General features: G+C 42.8%; 1 protein-coding gene across 4 annotated transcripts in view; it reads left to right on the forward strand.

The window, feature by feature from the left end:
• Nucleotides 1-19,057, forward strand: part of LOC129656632 (uncharacterized) — a 165,175-nt gene that overhangs the window by 95,064 nt on the left and 51,054 nt on the right. Inside the window, exon 4 of one of the 4 annotated variants that reach the window (XR_008716440.1) lies at nt 14,491-15,723. The exons of the other annotated variants lie outside the window; for them this stretch is intronic. The gene's annotated coding sequence lies outside the window, so the exon portion shown is untranslated. Of the gene's footprint in view, nt 1-14,490; nt 15,724-19,057 lie in introns of those variants that run through there. 4 annotated transcript variants of the gene reach the window in all.

A 19,057-nucleotide genomic window follows, 5' to 3' on the forward strand; every position in this document is an offset into this window, starting at 1 on the left:
TGTAGATAAATATTACCATCCCTAGGTGCTGGCTAGTACCCTAGCATACTTGTAACAATTGTGTTTTTTAGCTTACAATGTAAAAAGTCTGATTCTAAAAATAACACGTGTGTGTTACCCACTTCAGTCATGTCCTACTCTTTGTGACCACATGGACCGTAGCCTGCCAGGCTCCTTCCTCTGTCCATGGGATTCTCCCGGCAAGAGTACTGGAGTGGGTTGCCATTCATTTCTCCAGGGGATCTTCCCGACCCAGGGATTGAACCTGGGTCTCCTGCATTAGAGGCAGATTCTTTACTATCTGAGCCACCAGGTAAACCCTATAAAAGTAACACGTGACTATTAATATTGTGATCCACACAGTCAAAGGCTTTGGCATAGTCAAGAAAGCAGAAATAGATGTTTTTCTGGAACTCTCTTGCTTTTTCCATGATGCAGCAGATGTTGGCAATTTGATCTCTGGTTCCTCTGCCTTTTCTAAAACCAGCTTGAACATCAGCAAGTTCACGGTTCACGTATTGCTGAAGCCTGGCTTGGAGAATTTTGAGCACTACTTTACTAGCGTGTGAGATGAGTGCAATTGTGTGGTAGTTTGAGCATTCTTTGGCTTTGCCTTTCTTTGGCATTGGAATGAAAACTGACCTTTTCCAGTCCTGTGGCCACTGCTGAGTTTTCCAAATTTGCTGGCATATTGAGTGAGGCACTTTCACAGCATTATCTTTCAGGATTTGGAATAGCTCAACTGGAATTCCATCACCTCCACTACCTTTGTTCATAGTGATGCTTTCTAAGGCCCACTTGACTTCACATTCCAGGATGTCTGGCTCTAGGTGAGTGATCACACCATTGTGATTATCTGGGTCGTGAAGATCTTATTTGTACAGTTCTTCTGTGTATTCTTGCCATCTCTTCTTAATATCTTCTGCTTCTGTTAGGTCCATACCATTTCTGTCCTTTATCGAGCTCATCTTTGCATGAAATGTTCCTTTGGTATCTCTGATCTTCTTGAAGAGATCTCTAGTCTTTCCCATTCTGATGTTTTCCTCTATTTCTTTGCATTGATTGCTGAAGAAGGCTTTCTTATCTCTTCTTGCTATTCTTTGGAACTCTGCATTCAGATGTTTATATATTTCCTTTTCTCTTTTGCTTTTCGCTTCTCTTCTTTTCACAGCTATTTGTAAGGCCTCCCCAGACAGCCATTTTGCTTTTTTGCATTTCTTTTCTATGGGAATGGTCTTGATCCCTGTCTCCTGTACAATGTCACGAATCTCATTCCATAGTTCATCAGGCACACTATCTATCAGATCTAGGCCCTTAAATCTATTTCTCACTTCCACTGTATAATCATAAGGAATTTGATTTAGGTCATACCTGAATGGTCTAGTAGTTTTCCCTACTTTCTTCAATTTAAGTCTGAATTTGGCAATAAGGAGTTCATGGTCTGAGCCACAGTCAGCTCCTGGTCTTGTTTTTGCTGACTGTATAGAGCTTCTCCATCTTTGGCTGCAAAGAATATAATCAATCTGATTTCCATGAAATTAAAACACGCTTACTCCTTGGAAGGAAAGTTAGGACCAACCTAGATAGCATATTCAAAAGCAGAGACATTACTTTGCCAACAAAGGTTCATCTAGTCAAGGCTATGGTTTTTCCTGTGGTCATGTATGGATGTGAGAGTTGGACTGTGAAGAAGGCTGAGTGCTGAAGAATTGATGCTTTTGAACTGTGGTGTTGGAGAAGACTCTTGAGAGTCCCTTGGACCGCAAGGAGATCCAACCAGTCCATTCTGAAGGAGATCAGCCCTGGGATTTCTTTGGAAGGAATGATGCTAAAGCTGAAACTCCAGTACTTTGGCCACCTCATGTGAAGAGTTGACTCATTGGAAAAGACTCTGATGCTGGGAGGGATTGGGGGCAGGAGGAGAAGGGGACGACAGAGGATGAGATGGCTGGATGGCATCGATGACTCGATGGACGTGAGTCTGGGTGAACTCCGGGAGTTGGTGATGGACAGGGAGGCCTGGTGTGCTGCGATTCATGGGGTCGCAAAGAGTCGGACACGACTGAGCAACTGATCTGATCTGATCTGATCAAATATATCTTTCAAAAAATAACTCTCAAAGTCCACAAAACATTCCACTAAGCAGCTGCACAGTAATTTAACATCTTATTCCCCTGGAGTAGGAAATGGCAACCCACTCCAGTATTCTTGCCTGGAAAATAGCATGGAGAAAGGAGCCTGGTGAGCTACAGTCCATGGGATTGCAAAGAGTCGGACAGAACTGAGCACACACGTGCGCATGCACACACACACACACACACAGGTTGTTTCCACCTTTGCAGTGTTATAATTAACCTGGGGTAAAAATGCTCCTGCACAGATTGTTGCACCCTGAGTCATAACTTCCTATGTACGCATCCATTTCCCCCAGTGGATAATAAACATTGTGAGAGACTATTCCTTTTTTGCCACTGTTCCTTAGTTCCTAGTATTTCCCCTGGCACGTGGTATCTACATATGTAAACATGTGTTATGGAAATAAACAAAGGAAATAATTAACAAATACTGGTATTTCCCCACAGAACTCAAGGGGTATTGCAGAAGAACTGAACAAAATAAGATAATCTTCATGAAAGTCCTTTATGTGTTTTAAACCTTATCATCTTTTAATCTGCATTACTTTTACTGTTTTTTATTGCTGCCATAAACCAGAGCAATAAGAAAGAGATGTTTGAGAGGCAGGTGTGGGTGGGGTCCAGTGTAGGGGACAGGGGAGGAGATACACCTCTTCCTGTCCCAGTTGCTGGCAAGCAGGCTTTATTTAATTCTGCCTTGGCAAGGACGAAGCTTTCATCTTAATGGAGTCTTCTGCAGGGCAGTTACATAGCTGTTTCAAGGCAGGAAGGAAAAAAGAGAAAAGAGAATGACTGTGTGGGAGAGGAAACTATGGAAGGAAAACATTTTTTCTCATTTTCTACTTAAAGTATGAGTTAGAGACACACAAAGGGGAGTTTTATGGAAAGAAATGCAGAACGCAGCAGTGACTCCCTCTGTATGCTTAAGCTCTATGCTTGAGCCCAACAAAAATATGTATTTACTAAAATCTGGACATAGCGTGCCATCCCAGGGTACCACACTGTAACCACACTAGAGGTTAGACAGTCTTGGGGTGGTGTGTGTGTTACAGGAGGAGTGATATTAGGGTAATTTCTGGTTTAAAAGGGCACAAAGGAACCTTTTGGATGATGGAAATAAGTCCTACCTATGTTGTTTGGAGTGGTGGTTACATGGGAGTATACAATTTTACTCAACAATTCAAACTGAATGCTTAAGATCTCTGTGCATTTTACTGAATGTAAATTATGCCTCAGTTTAAAATATTAAATAACAAGATTTTTTCCGGTAACAGAAATAATATGCATTCATTCCAGAAAGTTTAGGAAATATAGACAACCACAAAAGAAATATAAAAATTACTTGGACTTTCACTGCCCAGAGATACTATGCTTGGGTCATGGTTATCTGGCTTTTCATTGTCATAGCATTCCAGGTACAAGGTTACCCAAGACAGCAACAGTTCCCATGATATGGATATCGTTAGCTAAGGAGCTGACTGCCTGTACAGTCCATGCCCACCCAAACATCCTCAGCACTCGCTCCCATCCCCACCCATCCTGTCAAAGAGCTTGTAGGCAGCTTTTCCCTGCGTGTTGGATGTAAACATACACAAACGTCATGGAAATTGAATCAAAGTGGATCATGGATTTTTTAAAAACAAGGTATGTTTCATAAAGTCAGTGACCATAGTGTTGGAAAACTGCTGGGTCACGTAAAAACCACGGAAAAGGGAGTCATTAGACTCGATTGATGTGCATGTATTGAGAGAAAATAAGCTAGGATGATGATAAGCCCTTCAAAAGAGAATGATTTGATTATCAAAGATTGAAAAAAGCCTTTGGAAAATAATAAAGCCCTCAAATTATTTTTGTTACAGAAGTTTTGATAGTACCACAAATTTCAGATGTAAAGTGGGGAAGAAGGTTGTATAATACTGTCATCAATTTTTGTCCAAAAGAAAAGCCAAAATATCAGTATTTTAGAAGTTAATTCTCAATGAAATATTAAAAAAGGAACTATTTCCTGTAACACAGTTTCACAAATATTACTGTGCATAGGAATCACGTGAAAATCTTGTTAAATTACAAGTTATGATTCGGTTAGATCAGAAAAGGGGCCCCGGACTCTGCGTTTCTAACAATCTCCCATAAATGCTGATATGGTTAGTGTCTGGACCTTACTTTGAACACCAGGATTGTAAAATTGTGATTTAAGTAGATTCACTTTAAGTGGCCTTTATTCAATTCTAATTAGCTTTGAGTATTGAGAAAGACTTCCCTACTCCCAGCTCTTTCTAATTTAAATGTCCTAGGTATGCTCAATAAATGGTTCTCAAGTTATAAACAAAGTCATCTGCACAACTTCTTTAAGCACAGATTGTTGGGCCCCACAAAAGCTTCTCTCTTTGTAAATCTGGGGTGGGGTCTGAAAATTTGCCCTCCTAACTTGTTCCCAGGTGACGTTAAGGTGCTGGTCCTCCGGCCATACTCCATGAAACACTGGTTTAGAATGATTGTAAATAACTTCTAGGGGGTTGCTTACAACACCGAAAGGACATGTTCTGTTACACTTGCAAAACAAAGACTATGATCAGTTAGTTCAATCGCTCAGTCGTGTCCGACTCTTTGCGACCCTATGAATCACAGCACGCCAGGCCTCCCTGTCCATCACCAACTCCCGGAGTTCACTCAGACTCACATCCAACGAGTCAGTGATGCCATCCAGCCATCTCATCCTCTGTTGTCCCCTTCTCCTCCTTCCCCCAATCCCTCCCAGCATCACAGTCTTTTCCAATGAGTCAACTCTTCACATGAGGTGGCCAAAGTACTGGAATTTCAGCTTTAGCATCATTCCTTCCAAAGAAATCCCAGGGCTGGTCTCCTTCAGAATGGACTGGTTGGATCTCCTTGTGGTCCAAGGGACTCTCAAGAGTCTTCTCCAACACCACACTTCAAAAGCATCAATTCTTTGGCGCTCAGCCTTCTTCACAGTCCAACTCTCACATCCATACATGACCACAGGAAAAACCATAGCCTTGACTAGACAGACCTTTGTTGGCAAAGTAATGTCTCTGCTTTTCAATATGCTATCTAGGTTGGTCATAACTTTCCTTCAAGGAGTAAGCGTCTTAATTTCATGGCTGCAGTCACCATCTGCAGTGATTTTGGAGCCCAGAAAAATAAAGTCTGACACTGTTTCCACTGTTTCCCCATCTATTTCCCATGAAGAGATGGGACCAGATGCCATGATCTTAGTTTTCTGAATGTTGAGGTTTAAGCCAACTTTTTCACTCTCCTCTTTCACTTTCATCAAGAGGCTTTTTAGTTCCTCTTCACTTTCTGCCATAAGGGTGGTGTCATCTGCATATCTGAGGTTATTGATATTTCTCCCGGCAATCTTGATTCCAGCTTGTGCTTCTTCCAGCCCAGCGTTTCTCATGATGTACTCTGCATATAAGTTAAAGAAGCAGGGTGACAATATACAGCCTTGACGTACTCCTTTTCCTATTTGGAACCAGTCTGTTGTTCCATGTCGAGTTCTAACTGTTGCTTCCTGACCTGCATATAGGTTTCTAAAGAGGCAGGTCAGGTGGTCTGGTATTACCATCTCTTTCAGAATTTTCCACTGTTTTTTTGTGATCCACACAATCAAAGGCTTTGGCATAGTCAATAAAGCAAAAATAGATGTTTTTCTGGAACTCTCTTGCTTTTTCCATGATCCAGCAGATGTTGGCAATTTGATCTCAGGTTCCTCTGCCTTTTCGAAAACCAGCTTGAACATCTGGAAGTTCATGGTTCACATATTGCTGAAGGCTGGTTTGGAGAATTTTGAGCATTATTTTACTAGCGTGTGAGATGAGTGCAATTGTGCAGTAGTTTGAGCATTCTTTGGCATTGCCTTTCTTTGGGATGGGAATGAAAACTGACCTTTTCCAGTCCTGTGGCCACTGCTGAGTTTTCCAAATTTGCTGGCATATTGAGTTCAGCACTTTCACAGCATCATCTTTCAGGATTTGAAAGAGCTCAACTGGAATTCCATCACCTCCACTAGCCTTGTTCGTAGTGATGCTTTCTAAGGCCCACTTGACTCCACATTCCAGGATGTCTGGCTCTAGGTCACTGATCACACCATCGTGATTATCTGGGTCATGAAGATCTTTTTTGTACAGTTCTGTGTATTCTTGCCACCTCTTCTTAATATCTTCTGCTTCTGTTAGGTCCATACCATTTCTGTCCTTTATCGAGCTCATCTTTGCATGAAATGTTCCCTTGGTATCTCTAATTTTCTTGAAGAGATCTCTAGTCTTTCCCATTCTGCTGTTTTCCTCTATTTCTTTGTATTGATCGCTGAGGAAGGCTTTCTTATCTCTTCTTGCTATTCTTTGGAACTCTGCATTCAGATGCTTATATCTTTCCTTGTCTCCTTTGCTTTTCGCTTCTTTTCACAGCTATTTGTAAGGCCTCCCCAGACAGCCATTTTGCTTTTTTGCATTTCTTTTCCATGGGGATGGTCTTGATCCCTGTCTCCTGTACAATGTCATGAACCTCAGTCCATAGTTCATCAGGTACTCTATCTATCAGATCTAGGCCCTTAAATCTATTTCTCACTTCCACTGTATAATCATAAGGGATTTGATTTAGGTCATACCTGAATGGTCTAGTGGTTTTCTCTACTTTCTTCAATTTCAGTCTGAATTTGGCAATAAGGAGTTCATGATCTGAGCCACAGTCAGCTCCTGGTCTTGTTTTTGTTGACTATATAGAGCTTCTCCATCTTTGGCTGCAAATAATATAATCAATCTGATTTCAGTGTTGACCATCTGGTGATGTCCATGTGTAGAGTCTTCTCTTGTGTTGTTGGAAGACGGTGTTTGCTATGACCAGTGCATTTTCTTGGCAAAGCTCTATCAGTCTTTGCCCTGCTTCATCCTGTATTCCAAGGCCAAATTTGCCTGTTACTCCAGGTGTTTCTTGACTTCCTACTTTTGCATTCCAGTCCCCTATAATGAAAAGGACATCTTTTTTGGGTGTTAGTTCTAAAATGTCTTGTAGGTCTTCATAGAACCGTTCAACTTCAGCTTCTTCAGCATTACTGGTTGGGGCATAGACTTGGATTACTGTGATATTGAATGGTTTGCCTTGGAAATGAACAGAGATCATTCTGTCATTTTTGAGAGTGCATCCAAGTACTGCATTTCAAACTCTTTTGTTGACCGTAATGGCTACTCCATTTCTTCTGAGAGATTGCTGCCCGCAGTAGTAGATATAATGGTCATCTGAGTTAAATTCACCCATTCCAGTCCATTTGAGTTCGCTGATTGCTAGAATGTTGACATTCACTCTTGCCATCTCTTGTTTGACCACTTCCAATTTGCCTTGATTCATGGACCTGACATTCCAGGTTCCTATGCAATATTGCTGTTTACAGCATCGGACCTTGCTTCTATCACCAGTCACATCCGCAACTGGGTTTTGTTTGTGCTTTGGCTCCATCCCTTCATTCTTTCTGGAGTTATTTCTCCACTGATCTCCAGTAGCATATTGGGCACCTACTGACCTGGGGAGTTCCTCTTTCAGTATCTTATTTTGCCTTTTCATACTGTTCATGGGGTTCTCAAGGCAAGAATACTGAAGTGATTTTCCATTCCCTTCTCCAGTGGACCACATTCTGTCAGATCTCTCCACCATGACCCGCCCATCTTGGGTTGCCCCACGGGCATGGCTTAGTTTCATTGAGTTAGACAAGGCTGTGGTCCTAGTGTGATTAGATTGACTAGTTTTCTGTGAGTATGGTTTCAGTGTGTCTGCCCTCTGATGCCCTCTTGCCACACCTAGCATCTTACTTGGGTTTCTCTGGTATACCTTGGACGTGGGCTATCTCTTCACGGCTGCTCCAGCAAAGCGCAGCTGCTGCTGCTTACCTTGGACGAGGGGTATCTCCTCACCGCCGCCCCTTCTGACCTTGAACGTGGAATAGCTCCTCTAGGCCCTCCTGCACCTGCGCAGCCACTGCTCCTTGTAGGTGGGGTTGCTCCTCCTGGCTGCTGCCCCTGGCCTCTGACGTGGGGTAGCTGCCCGCGCTAAATACAGTTTAAATGTCCTAGGTATACTCAATACATGGTTCTCACGTTATAAACAAAGTCATCTGGACAACTTGTTTAAGCACAGATTGTTGGGCCCCACAAAAGCTTCTCTCTTGTTAAATCTGGGGTGGGGTCTGAAATCCTGCCCTCCTAACTTGTTCCCAGGTGACGTTAAGGTGCTAGTCCTCCGGCCATACTCCATGAAACACTGGTTTAGAATGATTGTAAATAACTTCTAGGGGCTTGCTTACAACACCGAAAGGACGCGTTCTGTTACACTTGCAAAACAAAGAGTATGATGGAAATTGTTATGTATCGTATGAACAGGCCCAAACACGTAACTGAATGTTCCCAGTATCAGTGCTTACTGAACTCAGTGGTCCAGTTCACTGTCCAAGCGTTCAACTTGACCTTGTATGTGTAGGTTAGTGGCCACCACCTGTTTTGACTGTAAAACATCTTGTATACTATTAATTATGTTTCTAAAGAGAGCAATAAGGCTACCTGTGTTAGATCTGTTCAGATTTCCAATTGCTTTATTTCACTTTGGTCACAAAGGATTCCGTCTCACTTTACACGTAGTGGCCCTGTCATCGTCTTATTGATTGATTGTAGTGTGTTATTAGCCTGTGCAAAATATGCCCATGTTTCTATTAGTATAAATGGCTCACTACACAGTTTCTTTGAATGGATTCTTTCAGGCAATCCTCTTATTTTGAGAGGATTACTTAGTTCAAATCAGATAATACAACCTGTAAATCCACTTCCTGTATTTGTAACCTGCAATACAACACAATAGGCAAAAAAGGAACAAACAGTTTAAGGCGCCGGTACAAATCCCTTTGCTCCGAGGAACTCCCACTCAGGATACTGTAAACCTTTCGTCTCTTCGTTAAACAGTGTACTTCTATATACTTCTGTAAGCAGTGTATCACCTGACTGCATTTTCACCAGCATGCAGCTTTGCTGTTGGTTCAGAGTGATAAAATGGGACAGTGTCGGATGGCCCAGAAGGACGAAGAGTCGTGGTTCAGCCCTCTGGCTCTAAAACCAGCTGGTCTAGCGTAGACCCTGGCTCCACCTCCTCCCGTACACTCTGTGGTCTTCAGCAAGTGACTAGATCACTCTGTGCCTCCATTTTCTCATCAGTAAAATGGGAGTAATAATAATAGAACATATTTCACAGCGTCATCGTGAAACTCAGATAAGCTAATATGGGTAAGGTATGTAGAGCAGTTCCTGGCACAAATTAAGAATGTAATAAGCATTAACTATTTTATTACATCCTGATCACTGCACTGAAAGCCAGAAGACCTGGGTTGTAGCTTTTAAGTGACTTGTGCAGTTGCTCTAAGCGTCCATTTTATCATGGAGATAAGCGTGGTTACCCAGCCCACCTCCCTGGGCAGGATCTGGAGAGAAATGAAATACAAGCATTCACAGACACCACGGGTTAGAGGTGACATCGGGTATGCATCTAGCCTAGGAATTGGTGATTTTCTTTTTTTTTTTTGTAAAAGACTAAATAATAAATATTTTAGGCTTTCCAGGTCGTAAGCCTCTGTCACAGCTACCCAACTCTGCCACTGTTGCATAAAACAGCCATAGGCAATATGTAAACAAATGGGCGTGGATGTGTTCTAATCACACTTTATTTATGGACACTGAATGATTTTCATAGAAATTTTACATGATGTGAAATCTTCTTTTGATTTCTTTCAAACCATTAAATTGGTGAATCTTAGCACAAAAACAAGCAGTGAGCTGAAACTGACCTGCAAGCCATGGTTTGCCAGCCCTGCTCTAGTTCAACGCCTGGCCTATAACTGACATAGCGGTAGAATCACACACAGGCAGTTGCTTTACAAACTAAAAGTCAGTAGATATAATCTTTTGGCAACTTTGTTTGTTCTCCACCACTGCTTGAGGACCAGCATCTCTTGCCCTATTATCACATCTGTGCTTTTCCAGGAGCTAAGGAATCGGGGACCTGGCATTATCTAAAGCTTTGATTTAACCTGTAAGTCTTTTACCTAAGCCTTGTTTTATTTCCTTGTTTTTCAATAAAATGTTAGGAATCTTTTTTAAATTACTTAAATTGCTTAAGCAAATTACGTAATTTAAATTACTTAAGTAAATATCTTACTTCAATATTAAGTAAAAAAAAAAATAATGCTCATTGTAAAATTTTCAGAAAATACAGAAAAGCAGGAATAATGAAGTGGTTCTCTCATAGTCATTCCATGCAATCAGATAATGCTTAGTTATGTTGCCCACCTCCCACTTTGAGAGCCGGTTCCTTTATTAAAAAAAGAAGAAGAAGAAATAAAGCAGCAATCAAGTAGTTAGAGTTTCTCTGCCATCTGTCAACATTACCTCATTTTCTTGCTCCAAACATAATGTTTTTTTTTTTTCTTTCACTGAATTGTTTTTATTATCCTCAATTTCAGATGGTTCTATACTTTCTCCTTCCTGAGCTTTTCCCTTCATATGTGTGATAGTTATGCACGCCCCTTTCTATCATCAGCATATATCTCAACAGAGCCCTTTCTGTTTGACCGCATGCATTTAAAAAAATATTTTCTTCCTCATCAGCTTTATTTGTGACTGTGATTTCTTATAACCTGTGTTTCCCTAGGCACACCAACCTATGGAAAAAGTGAAACTATGTTACAATAATAAGCAGGACTGTTTCTGACTTTCACCCATACCTCTATTTGGGACATCTAACTATTCTCAAAGCCTCATCCAGGTGCCTTCGGGAAGCTCATGGATGATCAGACAGGTGCTTATGAACGAGTCATGTCAGTTCCCAGCTGTGTCTGCCACGATCCTCTCCTACCCTGGCCCCCATCCGTGGCACTTGCTGCCAAAGCTGCTGCTTCCCAGGAAGGGGCTTGCTGGTGCCTGACCACTGCCGCTCCTGCAGGGGCAATCCACCTTGAGGATACTGTCTTCTGAAGCTGCCAACTGTTAAAGTCTCTCCTGCTCTTAAAGCTGGTTCCCACTGTTACGGAGCCATGAGGCCTCTGTTGTCTCAGCCATCAGGGCTGCTCATTGAATGTTACAGTTGGGAGCGGGGAAGTTTTTAGAGTTCTGAAAGCTCCGAGGCCTTGTGCACCAAAGCGGGAACAGAGCTTTTCTCCCTGGTATGTTAGCATCGACAGAGGATGAGCAACAGAATAGGACTGCCTTGTGATCCTGGTATCTTACATAATTTATTGAAGCAGAGCTCTCGTTTCTTGTATTCCTCTCTGGTGTATGAACCAGAGGCTAACTCAGAGAGACAGACACCGTGTGGTCCTGGTCTTCCCTCCCATCTGGCCAGTTACTGGTCCAAACTTAAGAGCCCTCCACTCTCCCCGTTTAGAATGAATTCTCTGCCAGGAGACCCCTGGCCCTGACACTACACACGTGGCATATCTGAATGCCAGTGGGGATCAAAACTGAGATTCAAGCCAGAATCATGCCGCCTCATCAGACTCCCACCCTCCCTCAGCTGTTCTCGTTCTTCTTAATCTGTTGTCCATTTTAAATGATGTTGGTCAGAAAACCAGTTATCTTTACTCTGGGCTTTTAGAAATCTGTTTTTCTAAAGTCTCCCATATGTTTTGGTAGTGGACATCTGCTGTTTTTGCAAGTCTCCTCAAGAACATTTCTCCATAAATTCTGCCTTCACCCTACTACATCACCAGTTTCCTCTCCCCATTGAATCATTCTATCAGTAAATAAAAAAGACAAAAAACAGGGATTTCCCTGGTGGTCCGGTGGCTAAGACTCTGCTTCCAATGTAGGGGGCCTGGGTTCGACCCCTGGTCAGGGACCTAGATAAACTCCTGCCACAGGTAGTTTGCATGCTCCAGGGAAGACTGAGGATCTTGCATGCTGCAACTAAGACTTGGCACAGCAAAATAAGTAAATAAATATTTTTTAAAAAAACACAAAACACAGCTTCTCTTGATATCCCTCTTGTAGTTACTACCCCATTTCTCTGCTCCTTCTTATGGCAAAACACGTGGAAATAAACTGTGTTGTATTTGTTTTTAACATTTATAGTCTCCAAATGCCTTTCTTCTCATTCTCTTTTGAAGAGACTCCAATAGGGTTGTTTTTTTTTCCACCTCACACCATTTAAACTGCTCAAGTCAAGGCCTCCGTATAGTTAAATCCAAAGGTCAGTCATTTTCACTTGACCTCCCTTCATTTGACAGAGTGATCTCTTTCTCCTTGAAGCATTTGATTCCCTTTGCTTCCAGGATTTCTCGTTCTCTTCAGCCTTTATCAAGATTGGCTGCTTCTTCTCAGCCTCCAGTCTCCTTGGCTAATTCTTTATCATTACCCTAAAGTCCAAACCCTGAAGTACCTCGTTCTTGGAACTGTTGATCTTCCACACTCTCCTTCAGTGGTCTTATCCAGTCTTATGGTGTTAACCACCACCTACAGGAACTTGCCTGGTAGCCCAGTGGTTAAGAATCCGCTTTGCAATGCAGGGGACACAGGTTTGATCCCTAGTCAGGGAATTAAGATCCCACATGCTATGGAGCAACTAAGCCCGCACTACAACAAAAGATCCCGTGGGATGCAACTAAGATCTGATGCCGCCAAGTAAATAAATATTTGAGCTTTCCTGGTGGCTCAGTTGGTAAAGAATCTGCCTGCAATGCAGGAGACCCTAGTTCGATCCCTGGGGTGGGAAGATCCCCTGGAGAAGGGAATGGCTACCCACTGCAGTATTCTTGCCTGGAGAATCCCATGGACAGAGGAGCCTGGTGGGCCACAGTCCATGGGGTTGCAAAGAACAACTGAGTGACGAATAGGACAGGGACCACCTATATACTCTGTAGCCGGGGACTCTCACTCGAATCCCATGCTCATACATTCTGGTGTCTGTCAACACCTCCAATTTGAAACTGCCTCACATTTAATATGTCTTCAGTGGAACTCCTGTTCCCCGAGACCTGTTGCTTCCACAGTTTTCTGCATCTCAGTTAATGACAACTCCAGGCTTCCAATCACCCTGGTCAAAAATCTCAGTTATCCTTGATACTTTCCCTCACTTCCCTCCCCCTCACCCCAAATCCACTGTCTTGAAAATATTTCCAGCATCTGACCTCTTTTAACCAGGTCCACTGCTATCATCTTGGTCTAAACCATTAGTATCTCTAATCTGGATTATTACACTAATCTCTTACCTAATCTCCTGCTTTCTCCCTTTGATCTACATTTTAAAATGTCAACTAGAGCATGTCTCCAACCTGCTCAAGCACTCCAGTAGCTTCTCAACTCAGAGTAAAATCAGAATCAGTAGCCTACGAGACATTTTACAGTCTTTGACCTCATCTACTCTCCCCTGGCTCACTCACACATGCACTGCTCTTTTCTTTCCCTTTCACCCAGATATTCAGAGAGTTCATTGTCTTGTCCGCTGTGGCTCACATGTCCCCTTCTCAGTGATAACCCTGCATAAACTTGCAGCACCCTTCTTGCCAGCAATCTCCGTTCCTCTTACCTGTACTGTGCTATTTTTCTTCACAGCACACGTAATCACCTGGACCATGGCGTGGTTTTTTGTTTAAACACTCATTTATTTGGTTGTGCCGGGTCTTCGTTGCAGCACGTGGAACCTTCTAACTGTGGTGTGTGGACTCCCAGCTGCAGCATGTGTGACCCAGTCCCCCGACCAGGGTTCAAACCCAGGCCCTCTGCACTGGGGGCTCAGAGTCCTAGGCACTGGACCACCGCCAAGTCCCGCAACATAGTTTATTAATGCAGCTGTTTGTTGTTTTTCTCCCTCACCCCAACTGGAATGTTATGTCCTATAGATCAGGGACTTCTTCTATATTATTCACTGTTACATATACCTGAATATAAAATAGGCATACATACATTCAGTCCAGTTCAGTTGCTCAGTCATCTCCGACTCTTTGCGACCCCATGGACTGCAGCATGCCAGGCCTCCCTGTCCATCACCAACTCCCGGAGTAGGCACTCAGTAAATATTTTTGTTGAATGAATGAATGAATCCCTAACACCTTTGATTCTTAGAGGGGACCCTTACTGTTCCTTCATGGGACCATTCCTTTGCAGTTGATTTGTGCCAACTTTACCCCCTCAGCTTCAGACCTAACACATTCCTAGGATGTACCTATTCCCAGCCCCCATACACGTCACATAATTGATGTAGGGATGGGCCCAGAGCACAAGCTTTTCCAGTGACGCTCAAATTCAAGACTTCTTGGAAACTACTGGGGAAGAGATGTTCTTTTCTAATGAGGTTGATTGCCTCATAGGACATAAACTCAGAGTTATTAGAGATCATCTTGCCACTGCGAGAGGTGACCCTGTCTTGAGAATGAAGTCAGAACCCAGGAAAACAAATAACACCAACAGGGAAATACTGATTCCTGGTGACTTCATTTGAAAACCTGGATCCTGTGCCTGAGCCAATTGGAATTGGATTCCCACCACTTACAACTAAAAATTCCACTTCCAGTGTCCAGCTCTGATATGATATGACCTCTTGATATTTTTTCTTGATATTCTTATAGCTTTTACATACCAGTTTTTCCTTATTAGTAAAAGTCATATCTAGAATATCTAGTCCCCCTAATTGCTACCTCTGTCTTCTAAGGAATGAAATTATCATGGAGATAAGCAAAGAATTTTTCAAATTCTCTGCTTTTAATAAAACGGAACTTTGGAATAGTTTCAGGTTCTCCTCTGTTGCTAGTCTCTGTGCCAGTTTGATAGCTAGAACTCAAAAAGCAGGTTCTAGAACATTTGTCTGGTTAGATGGCATGCAGCATACTCCTATAAAAATACTGTTTTCAGTTTCCCCTTTTCATACTGAACAAAATTAATTTCATTATCTCTAGCCTTGGATTTATTGATCTCCTAGGTGAACTTTATTTATTAACTCAGGAGATATTTCTTAAAATCCAGACGCCATACCAGGTACTTTTCTAGGTCCTAGAATGTAAAAATAAATTTTTATGCCTAACATTATCTTGTACACATGGTAGGTATTCAGCAAACATTTGTTAAGTTAGTAAATAAGTGGATGCATTCATGTGTAGACCTTCTTGAGTATTCATTGCATCTCTTTCCTTTGAACAAGGTTTGCTGTTCTGTTGATATATGTTAATTCACTCTAACAAGTCTTGGCAGGGATGATAATGACTTAACATTTATAAAGTAGAATACATATAATGTTTTATTTGTTGATATATTATCATTATTCTAGTTGGTAATCTTCAAGTGGATAGGAACAAAGACTGATTGAAGTTAACTGACATAAAAGGGTCAACAATAAAATTGTTATTGTATATAACTATAAAAGTGTTGTCATGTCAATTCAAGAATACCCATAAGTAATTGCTATAATAGGGAGCGCCAGGGAGGAGTTCTGAATTTAAGACATTTCTGAGGACGTCAACAGCAGGAATTCATGAACTAGACTCTTCTGCGTTTGCTGTTCATTATCATGACTCAGTGGTGTTCCACGTGACTGCTTCCTTTGCTTGTACTCTGGTCGGCTGGCCGCTCTTGGTTTAAGCAGCCCATGGCCAGAGTCACAGAAGCATGACATTAAGAGGCAATTGGTACACAACTGTGGGGAAAACCACAGGCAGTGGTGAAGACCAGGGTTAATTTAAGCCTTATTTAAAGGGGAGTATCAATCATTGCCATGTGGGCCTATGGATCTATTATTACCACATATCTGATTTTTCACAAGAAGTTGGAAATCCTGGGTAAAACTTCTTAAGTTCTGAAGGATAGCAATGAAGGAAAGGAAGGAAAGAGGAAAGAAGGAAGGGCAGGAGGAAGGGAGGGAAGAAGGATGAGAGAGAAAAAGAGAAAGAAACAGAACCACATGGGCAAACACTGCTCAGGCTTGTGCAAAACAAATGAGTTAATGTATCAGGCCTGACTGCTTTTTCTTAGAAAGGCCGCCTACCTACATAGCTGACCCTTGGCTGGCATCTAGGCACTTGAATTTTGCTCCCAGCTTTCCCAGAACTGATAATAACGACTCACTGGGCTAAACTGTTTTTGCAAACAATATGGCTTGTGCCCAGCACCTGCCTTCCTTCTGGGAGTATGGGATTTTCGTATGTGCCTGGCAAAGCCTGCCCACATGACCAGCCGCCAGTAAAACCTTGGGCGCTAAATCTCGGAGGATCTTCTTGGTTGGCTGCATTTCTCATGTGTTGTCACCCTTTACTGCTGGGGCAGTTGAGCATGTCCTGTGTGACTCCGTGGAGAGGACCCTTCAAAACTTGTGTGGTGCCCCATGAGCTTTTTCCTTTGCTGATCTGGCTTTGTATCCTTTGCCGTGAGAAGTCATAGCCATGAGTATGACTATATGCTGATTCATTGAACTTGGGGGTAGCCTCACAGACTCCCGATACAAAGTTAAATGAAACATCTCTAAGCCAAATCCAGCCCACAGGGCTTACGTTTCAACTTCTAATCTAGGAATTACCTTTGGCAGTAGAGCGATGACCCCAAAACAGCATTTTTGCATGGCTTATCTCATTTAATCTTCACAACACTACACAATAAACTTTTTATGACCCCAATTTATACATGAGGAAACTGAGAATCGAGAGCCTGCACAAAGTCACTTAACCTGTAGGTGGAAGAGGCAGGACTCAAGCACAGCTAAATTCCATTTTATTTCCATACTGCCTCTATGAAATTACGTTTTCCCCCCTCAGGTTAAAATTTCAAGATCATTTTGTTTATTTTCCATTTCCTACTTGTAGCATTAACATCTCAGAGCTGAAAGTATTCTTATTCCTCCTCTTCTTTATCATATCTGCTTCTCTTTTACCCCATGCCAACCTTCTCTTCCTGTCCGCATTGAATAAGGCTTTCTGAGCCGAGAGGGAAGGAAGATGGAAATGGGCAAGGAAAGGGAGGGCTAACCTGGCAGCTTGGCCAGATTTTGCTGGCCTGTCAGTAGTCCCAATAACAGGGTCTGAAGTGGTGTGGGGAATGCAGGGTTAACCCGTGCTGGGGCCACATCAAAGAATGGATGTTACTATTGTTACCACCTTTCTGACTATTGGAGAAGGAAATGGCAACCCACTCCAGTATTCTTGCCTAGAGAATCCCATGGACAGAGGAGCCTGGTAGGCTACAGACCATGGGTTCGTAAAGAGTCGGACACGACTGAGCAACTGCACTTTCACTTTCACTTTCTGACTATGGTATTTGTCAGAGACGCAGCGGGAGTTTTTCCAGAGGGATCTCTAGTTGTTCCAGGGGTTCGAAGCAGAATCTCATTCACGTCTGAGGAGCAGTGGCATAGTTTGGGTATCAAGATAAGAGGGGAGAAATGTATAGGCAGATTGTTAAGGTAATAGCTGGGGTCCGTGACTGAGGGTAGTAGCTGGGGTCCATGACTGAGTTATATTCTTAGGAAAAATTGTTATAAAAGTCAGGAAGCCAGGAAGAAGCCCTCTCCTAAGATCTGAACTCATAGAGTCAAAGTTAAGAAGGGGAACTGCAACTCGATGGTTGAGCAAGTGCTCCAGAGTTCTCCTCTGGTCCCCTGAATATCTAGCTTAAAACAGCAAGACTAATTCCAGCCCCTTTCTCTAAGTGGCATTGTGGGTGATGCTAGAATTGTGTTCATAGAGCCACACACCTGTGTGTGGGCAGAACTGAACATGGTAGGGACTGCACAATTCTTATCTGAGGAATAAATCCAGATAAGTTTGTCTGGGTTTGTAATACTTATATACCTTTCTGGAAAGACTCAGCAACATACATATAAGCTCTAATGATACTCAGAGAGATGCCATTTCAATGAACTCCCGAGGCTACGCACTTGTAAAGAGTTCCATTAGCGGTATAAATGGTTATTCCCTTACCAAACTCTACTATGGGTATTTTGGCACTCGCCTCTGAGTTAGGAGTATCGGGCTTGTGACCACCCTGTCCAATTGTGTATCCACTAATACTTGCTGATATTACACGTGCCTCATGGTGGCTGCAGAGAGGCAATGGCACCCCACTCCGGTGTTCTTGCCTGGAGAATCCCAGGAATGTCGGAGCCTGGTGGGCTATCTATGGGGTTGCACAGAGTCGGACACGACTGAAGCGACTTAGCAGCAGCAGCAGCAGCAGCAGGGCTGTGCAGTCCCAGTGACTGGCGTCTATGGAGCATTTACTCTGTCGTCTGCATGGCTATGTTCACACGATCAACTCACCTCTGCTCGCAATAATGCTATGGAGTAGGCATCACTTTTTAAAAAGTAACTTTATTTATTTTTGGCTATGCTGGGTCTTCGCTGTAGCAAGAGGGCCTCTCATTGTGGTGGCTTCTCTCGTGCAGCAGAGGCTCTAGGAAGTGAGAGTTTCAGTGGTTGAGGCTCCGCAGCTCTAGAGCACAGGCTCAGGAGTTGTGGGGCATGGGCTTAGTTGCTCTGCAGCATGTGGGATCTTCCCAAACCAGGGATGGAACCCACATCTCCTGCGTTGGCAGGCAGATTCTTTACTACTGTGCCACCAGGAAAGCCCAGATATCACTTTTATATCCACTTTATAGGGAGGAAACCAACTTTTAGTTGTACCTGGAAATGTTCTTCGCTTCAACCAATGAACAGTTTAGAGTTAAGATGTATTCAAATATAAACCACCAGTCACACTGTCTCCACACACATTCACCCAAAGCCTGCCTTTATCCTGAATATCGATTTCCACCCTTTGTTTCAGTTGGCATCCAAGCTACTCTGCTGCCACCTGTTGACCAGCACAGAGAACTGCCTGACTCAGTATCTTATTTCTCCTTCTGGAAGTGGTTTCTAGGGCAGTGAAAGTCTGTCTTACATTCCATTTATTCCTAGT

The sequence above is a fragment of the Bubalus kerabau genome, chromosome 1, assembly GCF_029407905.1.
Source record: "Bubalus kerabau isolate K-KA32 ecotype Philippines breed swamp buffalo chromosome 1, PCC_UOA_SB_1v2, whole genome shotgun sequence".
Classification (NCBI taxonomy): Eukaryota; Metazoa; Chordata; class Mammalia; order Artiodactyla; family Bovidae; genus Bubalus; species Bubalus kerabau.